Genomic DNA, 14,998 nt, shown 5'->3' on the forward strand with positions numbered 1-14,998 from the left:
AAGCTCCTTTCAACAAAGGCTCAGGAGCTGCAAACCCCCAGGTACCAGGTAGGAAACCTGCAAGTGCTGAGGGAACCTTTGTCCTGTTTTGCAAGCTCAGTACCACCATGGCAATTTCCTTGCTGTATTGGATTTATCAGTCTGTGGCCCAGGAAGGAACATCCCTGTACCCCTGGAGACAAGTTTTCATGGACCAAATATTTCTTCAGGCCCTGGAAACTCAGCACAGAGGAGCAGAGGTGATAGTGCTTGCTTTCTAAGTCCATTTAATGTGTGAAAAGAAATATGGTACAGGAGAAAAGTGGTCCCTTTGAAACACGTGGGTATTTATCATCATATAGTCAAAGTGTGGCATCTGTGCAGCCACTTCTCCGCTGCTATCTCCCATCATGAGGGTTTCACAGAGACTCATAGTTCTTTTCAAGGGCGTTTAGGTCAGAAATATACCCCTGAACTCATCTTCCCTTCAGTGGAACACAGACAAGACTCACAATTACTGTAAAGTATTTTTTTGTTTGTTTGCTTTTTTGTTTTAAACATTAATGCTTGGTAAAGCATAAAACAAACAGAAACACTATCAGAAGCAAAAATACGATCACAGACCAGCTTTGTTGCCAGTTGGAAATTACGTGATAAGCTGCCTGCAAGCTCATTACCACCCAGCTTCCAAAATAAATTGGATATTTTCAAAACCAGAAAGATGAATAATCAAGGAAATTCTATAATGTCATTCACCCAGGAAATAACATTATAAAATAATCTTTGCTGCTGTTGCAGATTGACTTTAGACACGGAATTTATTAACCATTGATAAATGTCAATCATTTTTTTCTCCCCAGAGATAGCAAACTGCATTGTGCTAACAACCCTATGCCCCTTTGCTGGCTCACTAACACTGTACTTAATGTTTCAGATGAAAAGAATAATAGGATTCAAAATAGAGTATTGCTCCTAAGCCTTAATAAAAGGGAAGCCACAAAGTACAAACCTGGGTAATTACTTCCACTCAGAAGAAAATTACTCAGGCAATTCCCCACTTTAAAGCATTCCTGGGGGGTGGAGGGATGGGGAAAAAAAGCACTGCGGCTTGTTTTTATTTTTGGGTTGTTTTACAAATGCATTACTGAACAAATAATCATTGCAAACAAGAAAACAGGACCCATGGACTCTTTAAAACTGTCTGCACTGGACTCACTCTGCTTTCACTTGTTACTTTCAACGGTATTTTACTGTATTACTGCCAGAGCCACACATGGGAGGTGTCTGGTGGCACTTCACAAGCAAGCCAGGGCCATCTTCAGCTGCATAACTCTGGCACCTGATATCTTCAAGGGCAAGTTCGTCTCTTTGGCCACTTTGCTCTTTTGCCAGCCTCCTCTGCCTTGCCTAGCAAGATGAATCAGATGCCCCACTAGATGTATCTTACAACGCTAGAAAGCCACCACCAAAATGGTTGAGATCACCGTTTGCCTGTCTAGGAAATCCTCAGCTAGCCCGGAGCCTCTAAAACAGCTCTGACTCTAACCACCTCTTGGATGCCTCTACAGACCCTGTGCTCAAGACTCAGGGATCTCCAAAAGACCTTCTTGTTTTGGGTAGCTGGTTCAAGCTACAGCTGCCATAAGACAAGCAAGAATTGCTGAATGGTTTGGGATCAAAAGCTCCCCAAACTGTTTATAGCATCAGCAGCTACTGCTGAGAATCTGAGTGATAGCGCCCACATATTTACAGTTTACTGAAGAAATAGATCCTCTCAGCAAACTGGAGCCTGCAAGAACTTTGCAGAACATGTCAAGTTCCACTGATGGAGACAGGTCACATACAGATGAAGTAAGTGATAAAGCAAATAGCTGCAAAATGTGTGTGAGGGCCCCATACACCCACATCTGAAATGTCACCCTGCATATGAAGTAGTTTATAATTTCCCATAATGCCCAAGGAAGTCAAAATGCATAGAAACGTGATTTATTTTAAAACACAACAACCAAAGGAGCTCTCACAGAAGGGAAAATGTTCAGATTTTTAAGCAAATCTGCTCAAGTATTTGTGCTATTTTCAGGACCTTATGTGTGCACAGTGGAAAATTAAATCATTTCCAAAGTTACTTTGCATGGCACCATATGTAAACCAGAACAGTTCAGATGACTTAACACAATCTGCTCTATAGTGTTCTGTGTTAGCTTTTGTCTCTACTATTAATTTGACAGGCTGGCATATGAACGTCACCCTTGATCTCAGAATTCATTCAATTCCTACCTACTACTATTTGTCCTCCTACTATAGTTTCTTTTACCATCACACTGCCAACATGCAAATACACTCAACAGTTGAGGATAAAAAACTTTTAAGTTATTGGAGAAGTAGATGGAGGAAATGGCAAATGGTGGATCATACTCAGAGCTCCTGTCTCTGAAATCAGTGGAAGGTTTGCCCTTGACTTCCATGGGACCAAAGCAACCTCCTTGCAGCTACATCAGATCCTATTTCTGTACATGGTGAGATGACACCAGTCCATTCCTGCTAACTTCTTGTTTGTACTCTTCAAAACAAAGGCATGTGCTCCATGTAGGTACATTGCAGCTAGGAAGTCTATGTTACTAGTGATTTAATACTGACATTTTCTCAGGCCCAGTATTTAGTAATCAGTCGCCAGGTATTCCTCCTCTGTGTATTATCACACCGTTTTACACTACCATTATTTTTACATACAAAGTTCTCAAATGTCTACCAATGTAACACAGGGCTTGCCAAAATTTTTTGCTACACCTACTTCAGCAACAACTTTGAGTGTACCAGTTCAGTAAGACAGGGAGCATTTGCATGTGAATAGTGCTGCGCTCCCAGACACAGGCTTCACTTGTCAACTGCTGGCTGAAAGAACAGTCCTTTTTGCAGTTGCATATGTGCTGAAGGCTGAAACTATTTTTAATCGTCAGTGCTGCTGCATTTTAGAGCATCAAACACATAATAGCAAATCCCAGACACAAAAGCAAAGATTTTTCAGCTGACCACCCATACTATCACAATAATTTTCAGTGCATGTGGGGGCTCAAGAAGGAGGGCATCAGCTGCAGATTTATATGAGGAAAGGGCAGAGTGTTCCATCCACCCATCAGCACTACCCAGGGGAGCAGATCAGCTTCCATGGCTTGTAACCCAGTTCCAGCTGTACAGGCCCATCCTCCCCATTCAGATCAGGGCTGGTGCCAAAAAACCTTTTGGACCCAATACAGAGCCAGCCCAGCTGCAATCTCCTAATATGTCTGTATAACCCCTCCAAAGTTTTTCCTACAAAGGGATCCGAGCCAGTGAACGTTAACATATCTGCATTCTCAAAATCTTCTGCAAGCAAGATTTATTTCACAGTTACATAGAAGGAAACAACAGTACAGAAAGAAATTAAACATCTTGCTCATCAATGCACAGTGCCAGTCTCAAAGGCAAGAACACAACCCGTATCACAGCTCTCAGCCTTGTGCCTTAATCACCAGAACTTACTCAGTCCTAGGCAGTTAGGGATGAACTGCAAAGGTGATATAGCATGATCCAAACAAAAATGCCCTAAAACTCAACACAACAAAAATATAACGCCGACAGATCATGAAATAACCAGTGAGACACAGAGTGAGGGTGCAACAGACCCCAAGAAAAAAAACCTTTGCACGACTTCATTTGAATTTGGGCTGAAGTAGTTTTGAAGCCTCTCTCCATCATATTTGAAAAGTCATGGCAGTAAGGCAAACACTCTGGTGACTGGAAAAAGGGAAACATTACTCCCATTTCTAAAAAGGGTAGAAATAAAGACCAGTGAGCCTCACGTCTGTGCCTGGGAAGATCATGGAACAGATCATCCTGGAAGCAATGTTAAGGCACATGCAAGACAAGGAGGTATCTGAGACAGCCAGCATGGCTTCACCAAGGGCAAATCATGTCTGACCAATTTGATGTCCTATGATGGAGTGACCCTTAGGGGTCAGTCCTTCGACCAGTGCTGATTAATATATTTATCCATGACATAGACAGTGGGATTGAGTGCACTCTCAGCAAGTTTGCCAACACCAAGCTGGGTGGTACAGTTGATACACCAGAAGGAAGGGATGCCATCCAAAGGAATGTTAAAGCTTCCTCATTCGCATAGAAAACGTCAATGCACAATTGACTCAGATCATGCAATCACTTCTCAGCCTGCGCAGAAACTTATCATCACCAGCAAAGTCTGTTGAAGTAAGTAAATACCTGGTAGCATTACAGCACTCTGTGGCTGCCAGGCAGTTCCATGGATTAACTCATGGGAGCAGCACTTCAGAAAGCAGCATCTTCCTAAGAAGGAAATGTTTAGATTAAGGTGGTTCTGTGGCTAAAGCACTGTGCAGTGAATTAGGAAACATACAGACTTTACTTGTTTCTGCCCCAGATTCCCCTGTGACTTTAAGAGATCCAAATTAATTCAAAATATAATTACCTGTTTCTGTCAAAAATAACATCTGATTTACTGTAACTGTAAAACAAAAAAAGGAACTGGAGTAATGTTTAATTTGCTTTTCCCCTGTACATGTATGGAAGTGTTTTCATTTTTCCCTGTGACTTTGCAGTTATCCTGAATCAGTGCCAACAGCTGCCGTTGCATGTATATTATACATGTATGTGACTGACACGTCCACAGGAAAAAGATCTCAAGTCACCAACTTGAGGAAAATAATGGAAAAAAAATTGCATGAAAATTTGAAAGAATTGGTTTTTTGTTTGTTCGATTGATTGTGAGAAATACACAAAATTAGTCAAAGAGACTGACCAGAATGGAATTATTTTAATTACTTTAAATTCTCAGTTTCTTCTATTGCACTAAGTAGTCAATTATTTTCTCCCCCCTTTTTAGGTGTTACCTCATAATCTCACATAACCATGTCTCCTTAAATAGGACTTTCATGAAAGCATCAAGCAAAATACAGACACTGTCGTTCTGAAACACTCACAGCCAGAAACTGGGAGGCACTTTCCACAGAAGATCTACACTATACTCTTGCCCTGTATAAGACTTCTTCTCGTGTTTTTGCTCATTGTATGCCTTTCACATATCATCAAGCTGACAAACAGAATAATGCCTGATGCAGGATGTACAGTATGAAGCAGCATGACAAGAACAGCGCCAGCAAAACCAGCAGAATTACATTCTCAGAAAAGCCATTTCCCTTTGTCACATTCCTAGATCAGTCTTCATGTAACTGAAACATGCACTCCAGGCACCATTATGGAAAGGAAGGATGCTTCAATAAATATGACTCTGATCTGGAAATCAGAAGCCTTCATGTCCATCATTGACTTACCGTATGAGAATGGATTTTGCCACAAACTCATTTGGGGTTGAGCTTCCCACACTATGTGGCAAAACAGAGCTTTCCTATCATCTCCCATCAGCATTCACCACCGTCCTACCCTCACTGCAAAACCAGCTCTCATGCCAGCCCATGTAGTCCAACTTCCTCACTACTCTTGAGTTTAGGAGCTGGAAAGTTAAGATGTCCCATTATCCCAAGTTATGAATCACTGTATCCTTGAGAGATGAGCACCTTGCAGTTAGTTTTCCATTGACTCCATCAACTAGGCAATAAAATTCAGTAATTTCAATTTTTTTTTCAAAGGTGCAAAGGAAAAATGAAAAAACATTATTGACATGAAACACATGCAAAAAATCCTCCTCCAGTGCTAAAGCAACTGTCTTACATCTCTGGCTCTCCTCAGTTAAGTGAGAACTATTGCTATTGAGGGAAAAAAGGGTTTCTTTGTTAAGGTGCCAGTGCTCTCAGCTCAGACGTCAAACATCTCTTGCCTGCTTAGTAGTGCTTCCTTCTCACCTGTGACTGTTACAGCAGTGCACACCCTGGTTCTGCACACAGCCTGCCTGCCTTAATTCCTGCACGTGGATTTACATATCACTTGCTAATTAGCACATTTGCTGCTTCAAATTGCTTGTTCTGGTGCAGGCTTCCAAAGACAACAGATAAAATGTATGCATCATATAAAAAATATTAAGTGTAAAATCATCCATATTAGAATATCAGATTCTCCCCTATTACTTCTCTGTAAGGGTGTCATAAAACCCATCAATCACCTGGTGAAACTGGAAAGTGGATACCTTAGGTGACAAACATCCCCTTTCCAAGTTGTGGCTGTATAGACTCTCTCTCGGGAGCCCTTCACATTGAAGCCCAGCAGCTTAACATGTGGCAGCCCACCAAGGCTGAGGAATGGTAGCCATGTGAATGTGTGATTTTGGCCTGTGGTGAAGATGAAAGAGAGTTAAAGTTACATTTAGAAATGGCAGCATTTACCAGAGGCTGCAGACTCTCATACAATTCCCAGAGCTCAGGTGATGCATGGTGAACTGTAAACTAATCATGAATCTGAAACTTTATCCATTTACATTGCCGTGATAATACCCTGCTGTCCAAAATCTCCCAGAATCAATGAAACTCCCTCTCTATGTTATGGGCCTTATGCTTCTTGCTACATCCACATTATTTACTTTGATTAATGATTACTTTGTGTACTATTAGCTGAGCAAGCAAAGTGTGACTTCAAACATCAGAAATAAGAGCAGGGAGATATTAAAGCTTATAGCACAATCAAATGGCCTTGCAGTTCCCTAACCCCTCCTTTCCAGCTCTTGTTAAAACAGCTTTAACTACAGGATACGTTTCCTGAAAATCTTCCAAAGACCCTTGCTTACTAATGTAATAAACAATAGTATTTAGAGTTCCACTGGGTTAAGAATATTCTTCCCTAGCTTTTAAATTTCCTCAGGACTACAAAGATAGCAGCAATGGAGAAGTCAGCCAAACCGCGCATACATTTTACCGAATAGACTACCACAGATAAATCATCACATACTGCTTGGAAAGTTTCAAAAGAAAATGAAGGGCTAAATTTTCCCACAGTAACCATAAGAAATGGCCTAAAATAAATAAAAAGGTAGGAAATTCCAGCATTGCCTACACATGCTTAGTTTAAGTCAGAAACATAGGGGGTTTCAATGATTCATATAACCTTCATGGGCTTGGGGATTACATGGCTGAGAGTCATAAACAGTTGAACTAAATTAAATACTCTTAGTGAGCTTGGCTTCCCTTTCTAGTTTATTCCTGTGCGATACACAATTATTATTCCCTTCCTCCTCCCCCAAAATATAAAGTAGCAGAATGCATCTTTCTGTAAAAGATTTCTAATCAGAAAGTTTGCTCACAAAAATAATGATGCTTTTAAGAATATTTCTCCCCACAACCACCAGATCACGTAAATGCAATTAATACATATTAGATATGTCAAACAGCTCAGCAATCAGGTCTTTTAACAAATGAAAAATAAATAAATCGTGTAATGAAATTTTTGCCTTCAGTAAGAACCAGAATTAGACTTGCAGTTTAGACTTGTCAGCTATCACCTTCACTATAAACACACCAGATGACTTGTACTGCACTTAAATTTGTCCAGTGAAGCTTTCTCATGGCTTGGAGTTTTAGGCAAGTTCCCCAACTATTTCACACACAAAAAAATTGTGGATATAAGAGGTTAGTTGTTTTGCTAACAAAGGAAAAAGAGGTGTAAAGTGGAATTCAAACTTTTTAAACCTTTATCAAGGAAATATACCAGTATCATACTTCAGTTCTTAGCAGCTTACTGCCTTCTGTTATTAGCAGCATGTGAAGTGCCAAAGTGCCAAGGTAAAGCAAAGAAAAAAAAAAAAAAAAAAAAAGACGTTTTAGTTGATCTTCAAAACCTCAAAACATAAATGAAACATAAATGCTTCAATATCTGATCTTGTATCTGACCAAGCTGCAGCGACATGCTATACAAAGCAGATCTACAGCAGCACTCACTGCTGCCTCTGCTCACCTTTCCTTGGACATTCAGGGAAAGGAGGTAGCTAAGAGTTGTCCATAGGCTACTGCAGGTGCAGACACAGGTAAACAACAGACTACCTGGATCACGTGCATCACTCAGTTGCTGAAGAGCCCAGAGTTTCACAGGAGAAAAAATCAAAACAAAAGAAAAACAAAACCCAAACAACTTGGCATTTCAGAGATGGAATTCAGCTCTTAAGATGTCAGGATGATTTGTGAAATTCTACAACAATACAGAGCCTATTTATTTGTTCAAAACCACTAAACCTGCACTATGGATTTGCAGAAGTCTAGTGCACATGTACAGAGTGAGCTGAAAATAACAGTTTGGACAAAAATAAACCTACAAGAAAAACTGTCAGAGTACTTGGGATCAAAAATCTCAGTCTTTAGAAACCAAGCATTTTGTTAAGGTGAGAAACTCCCAACATTCTGTTTTAAGCTTAAAGAAAAACAAATCCCAGAATACTTGAGAAATAAATACCATCCTGTGATTCACAAGGGAACTATTCCCTTTTTTCCCCCTATGACAAAGGGGAAAATATTTAGAATATTTTCTTCCAAAATAGTGCTCACTTGGTTATATAGATCAGAGTTCTGCCTACGGAAGTTATAATGAAACTGAAGAACTATTTCAGTACAATGTCAAATCCAATATATTATGTGAATATTTTAAATAGATGTTATGCATCAAACCGTATTCTCAATAATATTTTAGTACACTATTTATTTCATTTTAACACTATATAATATATATTATACATAAAATTATATGCAATTTATATTTATTTTAACACCACCTAGAAAATTGTATTGACTTGTTATATATTAAAATTGCAATTTAAAGTCAGTACATGAAAAATATATTGTCCCAAACTGAGGCAGAGCTCTGGTCCTTGGAAGCAGGACACACACTGCTGCCTTCACTTCTACACCTTGCAAACTGGAACAATTTTAAAAGAGAGATATTGCTAGTGTTATTCCTCCCCCCCCCCCCCCCCCCCCCACACACACACACACACACAGAGTTTATTATATGTAATTCTAGAAACTAGAAGAACTTCATGCACAAGATCAAATCTGAATGACTGCCTTTAAACCATACTTCTAGAAAACCACTGTTTTAAAGATTCGAGTAGTAGAGTGGTTCAAGCTGTGAAAGACTGCAAGGAAACTAGAAGTCAGCTGTGAACAGGACAGAACTGAAAGCTAATGATTTCCAAACACACACGGAAAAAAAAAAAAAAAAAGGGGTGTGGGGAATAAAAACCTAAAAACCATTCTTTGAATTGAGAAGAGCGTATTTTCAGTGAGCTTCACATGACATCATGCGTCATGGAGGTGATATTCACAATCAGAGCATGTGGGGAGGTGGGTGTTGCTTTGTTTTGTTTTATGAATTGTACTTCTTGGCAGAATTCTCACAATACAGGGCTCAAAGCTCTGATGCTTTTACTTGAAATAGGGCTTCAGTACTGCCTACTGGCTTAATTCTCTTCAAAATGGTCTGAGATCTACTGTAGCCTATTCAGAGAACCACACAATTTTGCAATTCTGCACTATTCTGCACTTCTTCTACAACTCATAGTATTCATGGCCTGCATAAAGCTCTTCAAAACCTCATGAAAATGCCTTAAGAAACAAATGGTTTTTTTTTGTTTGTTTGTTTTTAAGAATTTGTGCAAACCTAAGCACCAGAGGAAATCTAAGGGCACAGAGGGTTAAGCAGCAATTAGTATTTTATTACTAAATCTACTTTTTTTTTTTTTTTTTCTTCCTTTCAAACCAGGTAGGAGTATTGGAAAAAAAGGTGTAAAATACAGCTTAACCCATTATTTTTTTCTTCAAAATATTTTTCCTAAGAGAACTGCATTTGCAAACCTTAGGTGAAACCACACAGCATTAAAACTTTCAGGCATGCACTTCTGTTATGCAATCATTAGTAATCAGAACAATACAACAACCCTTCCAAACAACAGTCAAATATACATGCTGAATTTCACATGTAAACAGTATGAATATTTGAATTAGTTTTTCCATAAATGTTCTTGTTATAAAAATACTCATACATCTCTATGCATCAAATTTTAAAATAGCTTTTCCTTTAATATTCCAGATCAGATTGCACTACCTTAGATGCAAAAATACCTCAATGCTTCTTATACATGTATTTTCAAAATACATATAAAAATACTATTTTTGCTGAGGTCCAAGAGAGCGATAAAGAGTTTTCAAAAGGCAGAGATTATAATTACCATGCTGCTTATTCACTCTTTCTAGTCAAAGTTAGTGCAAAAAAAGTTTAGCGTTGCATAAAGGATTTCACCTTGGGCAAACACTGGACAGTTTAGTATTACACAGCTTCTCTGTGCTAGGGCTCCTGCCAATGGTTCTAGCACAGCTCACCCGCTGCCTCTGGATGGGGGAATGCACATCCCTTGCCCATGGTTCCTGGTTGGCCAGCAGCTAAGGAAATTCCTGTGTAGCTGTGAAACAGAAAGCCCAAACTTTAACCATCCTATCAGGTTTGTGGGTGGGATTCATATGCCCAGCTGCAGATGTCCATTGCATTTTTCCTCTTCCTGAACATAAAAGCAGTCAGAAACACCTGCTGTCTGTTTAGCCATGTAGTTAGCAATCTCAGCAGTACTGCAATGTTTCCACATACGAATGAGTTCTCAATTCCAAGCTGATAAGAAAATAACCTTCATGATGCTTTATGGCTACATGAAAGCAAACATTCTGAGCACAAGGAAACACAAGCTTCTTCTCTCTCCCCAGGTTAACACTTGAATTCTATGAGTTGCACAGATTCTGCTGTAGAGCTTTGCTTCAACATACCAACCTCCGCTTTGTACGTTAATACAGATGCAGAATTAAATCCATGGCATCTTCCACAGTTATGCACGTGTTAACGTTAACCTTCAAAATTTATTTGCAAGCTTGAAAATAGTCTTATAATTACGATAGTTTCAATCAGGTCTTAAAAAGTCATGAGTGTATTTTTGCCTCCTGACACAAGAGAATATAATTTTTCCCCAAAAAAATAAATTTGCTTTTGTCATGTCCCTTGTCACAGTGCTATTTCAGAAATAAGCTCAGAAAAATATTTTAGAATTTACTTATTTTGTCACCAAAGGGGGGGGGGAAAAAAAAAAAAAAGATTGGAAAATAAACCTCTCACCCTTTCACCAAGCAATAAATAAATCAGAACTCCAGATCTTCATTGCTTTCTGCAGCAAGGGATTTAATCTTGCCCCACACCTTTCCTATTTCTGAGGCAACAGTGCTGTAACATGCATGGCATGTATGGACCTAAGAATGGAGGGCATCTGACTGCAGACGCCCCATCCTGCAAGATAAATCACTTCATCTTTCTAAAATATTGGCATCAGTTATTTCATGTCACTCATTGAGGAACTAGAAACTTTCACTAGTGCTTCAATATCACCTCAGCTATTACAAACATTTGATTTTATGTGATCTGACATGACTTTGTACTTCTTTCTGCTCTGATTTGCTATGATTGATTTATAAGGGTGGCTGATAAAGCATTAATATATTTATCTGGTTTTATGCAAACAGAAACAGTGAATTTGCTTTTTCATGCACTGGGATGAAATTCAATGTGATCATAAGAATATGCTAATATAGTAAAATATCTGATGAATAATTCATGCTCTTAGGAGTGAAACACTGAAGGAGACATTTTCGGATGACTATGTTGACAGGCTCTGATGTCCAATATGTTCGATGCAATGGAGAATGAGTTGGAAAGCCCATGAATGTCATTTTTCTAGTTTGTTTACTTCTCATCAGTAATAAATGGCATCGTGTATTCATTTTAGATTCCCTACTGGAAAGGCTGGAACATTTATGCTAGAAATTAAAAGTGCATCACAATGACGTCAATGCCCAGATGCAGGAATGAGTCAGTCGCGTGCTTCTAATTGAGACAGCATTTAGAAGAGTTAAGAAAAAAAACAAACAACAAACACAATATTTACAATAAGGAGAACTCATGAATGAGTTACACTATACATGCTGTCAAGTTCGGGCTGGGAGGTGTTCTTCCTTCTCCAGTACCTCTAGGTACATGCTAGCATCTGGCTAGACTGCCAGAAAGTCAGACTGGAAAAAAAGAGGTTAACTCCTGGACTTGTTTTCAAGCAGCCTTTTTTTCCCCCCACCAGGCTGAGATTTCATAAAGTCAAAAACAATTTGTCTGGATCTCAAAGACTTTAAGTGTTGGCCTACTGACTGGGATTTTACGAAGAAAGACCAAGCAAACTCATCACAAACAAGCAAAAATAAAGGATTAGAGTTAGGTTTCCTTATGCCAAACAAACCATTTAAAGCCTCCCTTGCTCCCTCAAGGTGCTTAATTGTCAAGCTCATCGTGTCACATTAAATCACAATCATTTTAAATAATCTGTGATTTATGTAATCCTACACAGGGCTACTGAGCAAAATTAACCTATGCTAATATATCCCTCAGGAAAAAAAAAAAATCCAACACTATTACACTTCTAATTAGTAAATAACAGATTTCTCTAATTGCTAGGGAAACAAAGCTAACCATTATAGCAACAACTCTGCAGGTCAGCTGGCCAAACAGTACAAGGGAAAATGAGCCACTCAGCCAATACATACCTGAAATATTAGTCTTTTCACAACATAGACATGTTGTGATCTGCCTTTATCACACAACCTCAAAGTTGTTGCTTAGGTGGTGATATCTCACAAGATGCTTAAATCTCAGACCTGCCAACTCCCTTGATTTGCCAAGCTTGCTGGCCTTTCTCTGAAATATGCAAAGCAAAACAGAGATAGAAATCGAGGCAGGCATTGTTCAACTGCTTCAAGTATCCATCTACAGCTGCAAAGGCAATATAAAACCATTCTTTATAAAAATCCACTAAGAGGTTTCACCTGTGCGGCTGTAAGCAAACCACTTCTTAAGAACAACAACAAAAAAAAAAAAAACAAAACAAAACAAAAAAAAAAAAAAAAAAACCACACCTTATCCTCTTCCCAACACTATGAACTTCTCACAATCAACCCACACTCATACAGGTATCTGTTTCTATTTTACAAACTCCAGTGCTGAGCCAAAGCTGGAGCAGCTGAGCCAAAACATGGCAGCTGGTTTGCAAAGTTTCAGCTATCCTTCAGCTTTAAGTCAAATGTATGTGCAAAATGTCCCAGATCCTAAAGGTGAAGCACCAATATTTTCTATATTTGTGCAAGGTGGAAGTAACTACAGACTGGATTTTCGAAGATATTTTGCCAACCAGTGCAATATTAAAAGAGAGATATCAACATCTGAAAACATCTGAAGATCTAGTTTGGTGGCTGTCCACATCAATACACAACAAGAAAAACTTTCAAACATAGCTTCTTAGACACAGAGCTGTCTAACATCGTAAAGTTAAACTACATTATGGCTATAGGATAGAACCAACTAATGTAATGTTTTGACCATAAAATCATAACTTTGACAAAGACATAAGATTTAAAAATACCTTTTGTGTGATTTCAATAGAAGCTTATTATCCAAATGTCAGATGCAATCAATAACATTACCTTTTGGTATATCCCAGCGTACATGATTTATTTGCAGTAATGTTCCATAATTACAGCTGATGTAAAATGACTAATCAACTTCACATTTCAACACTAATTCATCATGGTTAACCATTCTATTCACAACTTCCCCCCCATTTGCTATTTAACACATCTTTAAAAGCAGTTGAATGATCCCTAAATAAGTCAGTGAAGCATAGTCCTTCATTTAGATTTGTATTTTTATATATACGTACACTCACAAACAGCTGACCAACACTTTTTGTTTGCCCATTAAAATATTTTACAAACTCCAAACAGTAGCCAATTTTCAATACAATTCACAGCAGGCAAAATGATAGAATATTTGACAAGTGACAAAAATTAAGCCAGTTTCTACTTCCTTTCAGTTCATGTCATTTATTTTATTGGATTACAGTTATTAGAAACTGGGGGAGGAAAGTGGGCAGGAAAAGGGGGGATTAGGTTTAGTTGTTCAGTCGACAATGTAACTTACTCATTTTGGCACATACTGCAATACCTATTTTTATACTACCCATCGCTCTGCTCTCCCCAAGATGTGCCTTCACCCACACACCACTTGTGCACTGTACAAGTCACATCAGTTATGTAATGGTAGCATTTTGTCTTGGAGATGTAGGCTTGTGGCACAGTGTATGAAAGTGGGAACAAACTCACAGAAAGGAACCAGCAGAAGGACAGACACAGGGCAGGAAGGGACTTGATGCAGCCCCCAGATGGAAAGGCACTGATGGCTTTGAAGTCCCTCAACAAAAGAAGATTTAAAAAAAAATAAACACAACTGATGCAACCTATCAAATGAAGAAAAACAAAGGCAGTACAAAAAATTTCTTGGCTTTGAATCTGAACAGTTATTAAAGAAAATTAGACATAGAGGTCTGAGAAACAACTGTTTCTCAATAAATCCACTTTCTTGGCATCTTCTTCCTTCTTATTTTTCTTTTAGGAGCCCTTTTCTCTAACAAGAAGGTACAACAACAGTACCTCTAGTTTTGAGAGCACAAATCAAAAACAGTCAGATTGGTATGCAAGAATTTACAAGAAAATCTCTTTTGCATAATTCAAAATGGCCAGCAGAGTTCTTTGATACCTTTTTTTAAGTCCTTTCATGACAATACCAGATATCGCTATCAGTAATATATTTCTGTAATTCTGTGTTCTGGCTCTACTGACTTTGCTTCCTATGTGTAAAAATTAAATTTCAAATCAAAGGTAATTTTTCCTTTTCTCTATCATTCAAAAACTTTAATTATAAAACAGATATTCCAAGCTTCAGCCAGTAATATGGCTTGCTCCCTCACGTTAGTAAAGAAACAACTTATGAGAGAAATTAAAATTAAAATCACACCTACTTTTTTTTTTTCCCCAAAACATAGACCGGTTTTCGCTCATGTGAAAATCTGAAATAGGAAGTTAAGACTAGTACAATAAATCATTCTAAAAGGTATAACTATGTTCCTTTCTTATACATAAATTTCATATAACCATTTTAA

General features: G+C 38.4%; 1 protein-coding gene across 13 annotated transcripts in view; it reads right to left on the bottom strand.

Moving 5' to 3' along the window:
- HTR2C (5-hydroxytryptamine receptor 2C) overlaps positions 1-14,998 on the bottom strand; it is a 223,107-nt gene that overhangs the window by 90,847 nt on the left and 117,262 nt on the right. The window contains exon 1 of one of the 13 annotated variants that reach the window (XM_084534467.1): positions 4,237-4,320. The exons of the other annotated variants lie outside the window; for them this stretch is intronic. The gene's annotated coding sequence lies outside the window, so the exon portion shown is untranslated. Of the gene's footprint in view, positions 1-4,236; positions 4,321-14,998 lie in introns of those variants that run through there. 13 annotated transcript variants of the gene reach the window in all.

Source organism: Aythya ferina, assembly GCF_964211825.1.
Source record: "Aythya ferina genome assembly, chromosome: 13".
Classification (NCBI taxonomy): Eukaryota; Metazoa; Chordata; class Aves; order Anseriformes; family Anatidae; genus Aythya; species Aythya ferina.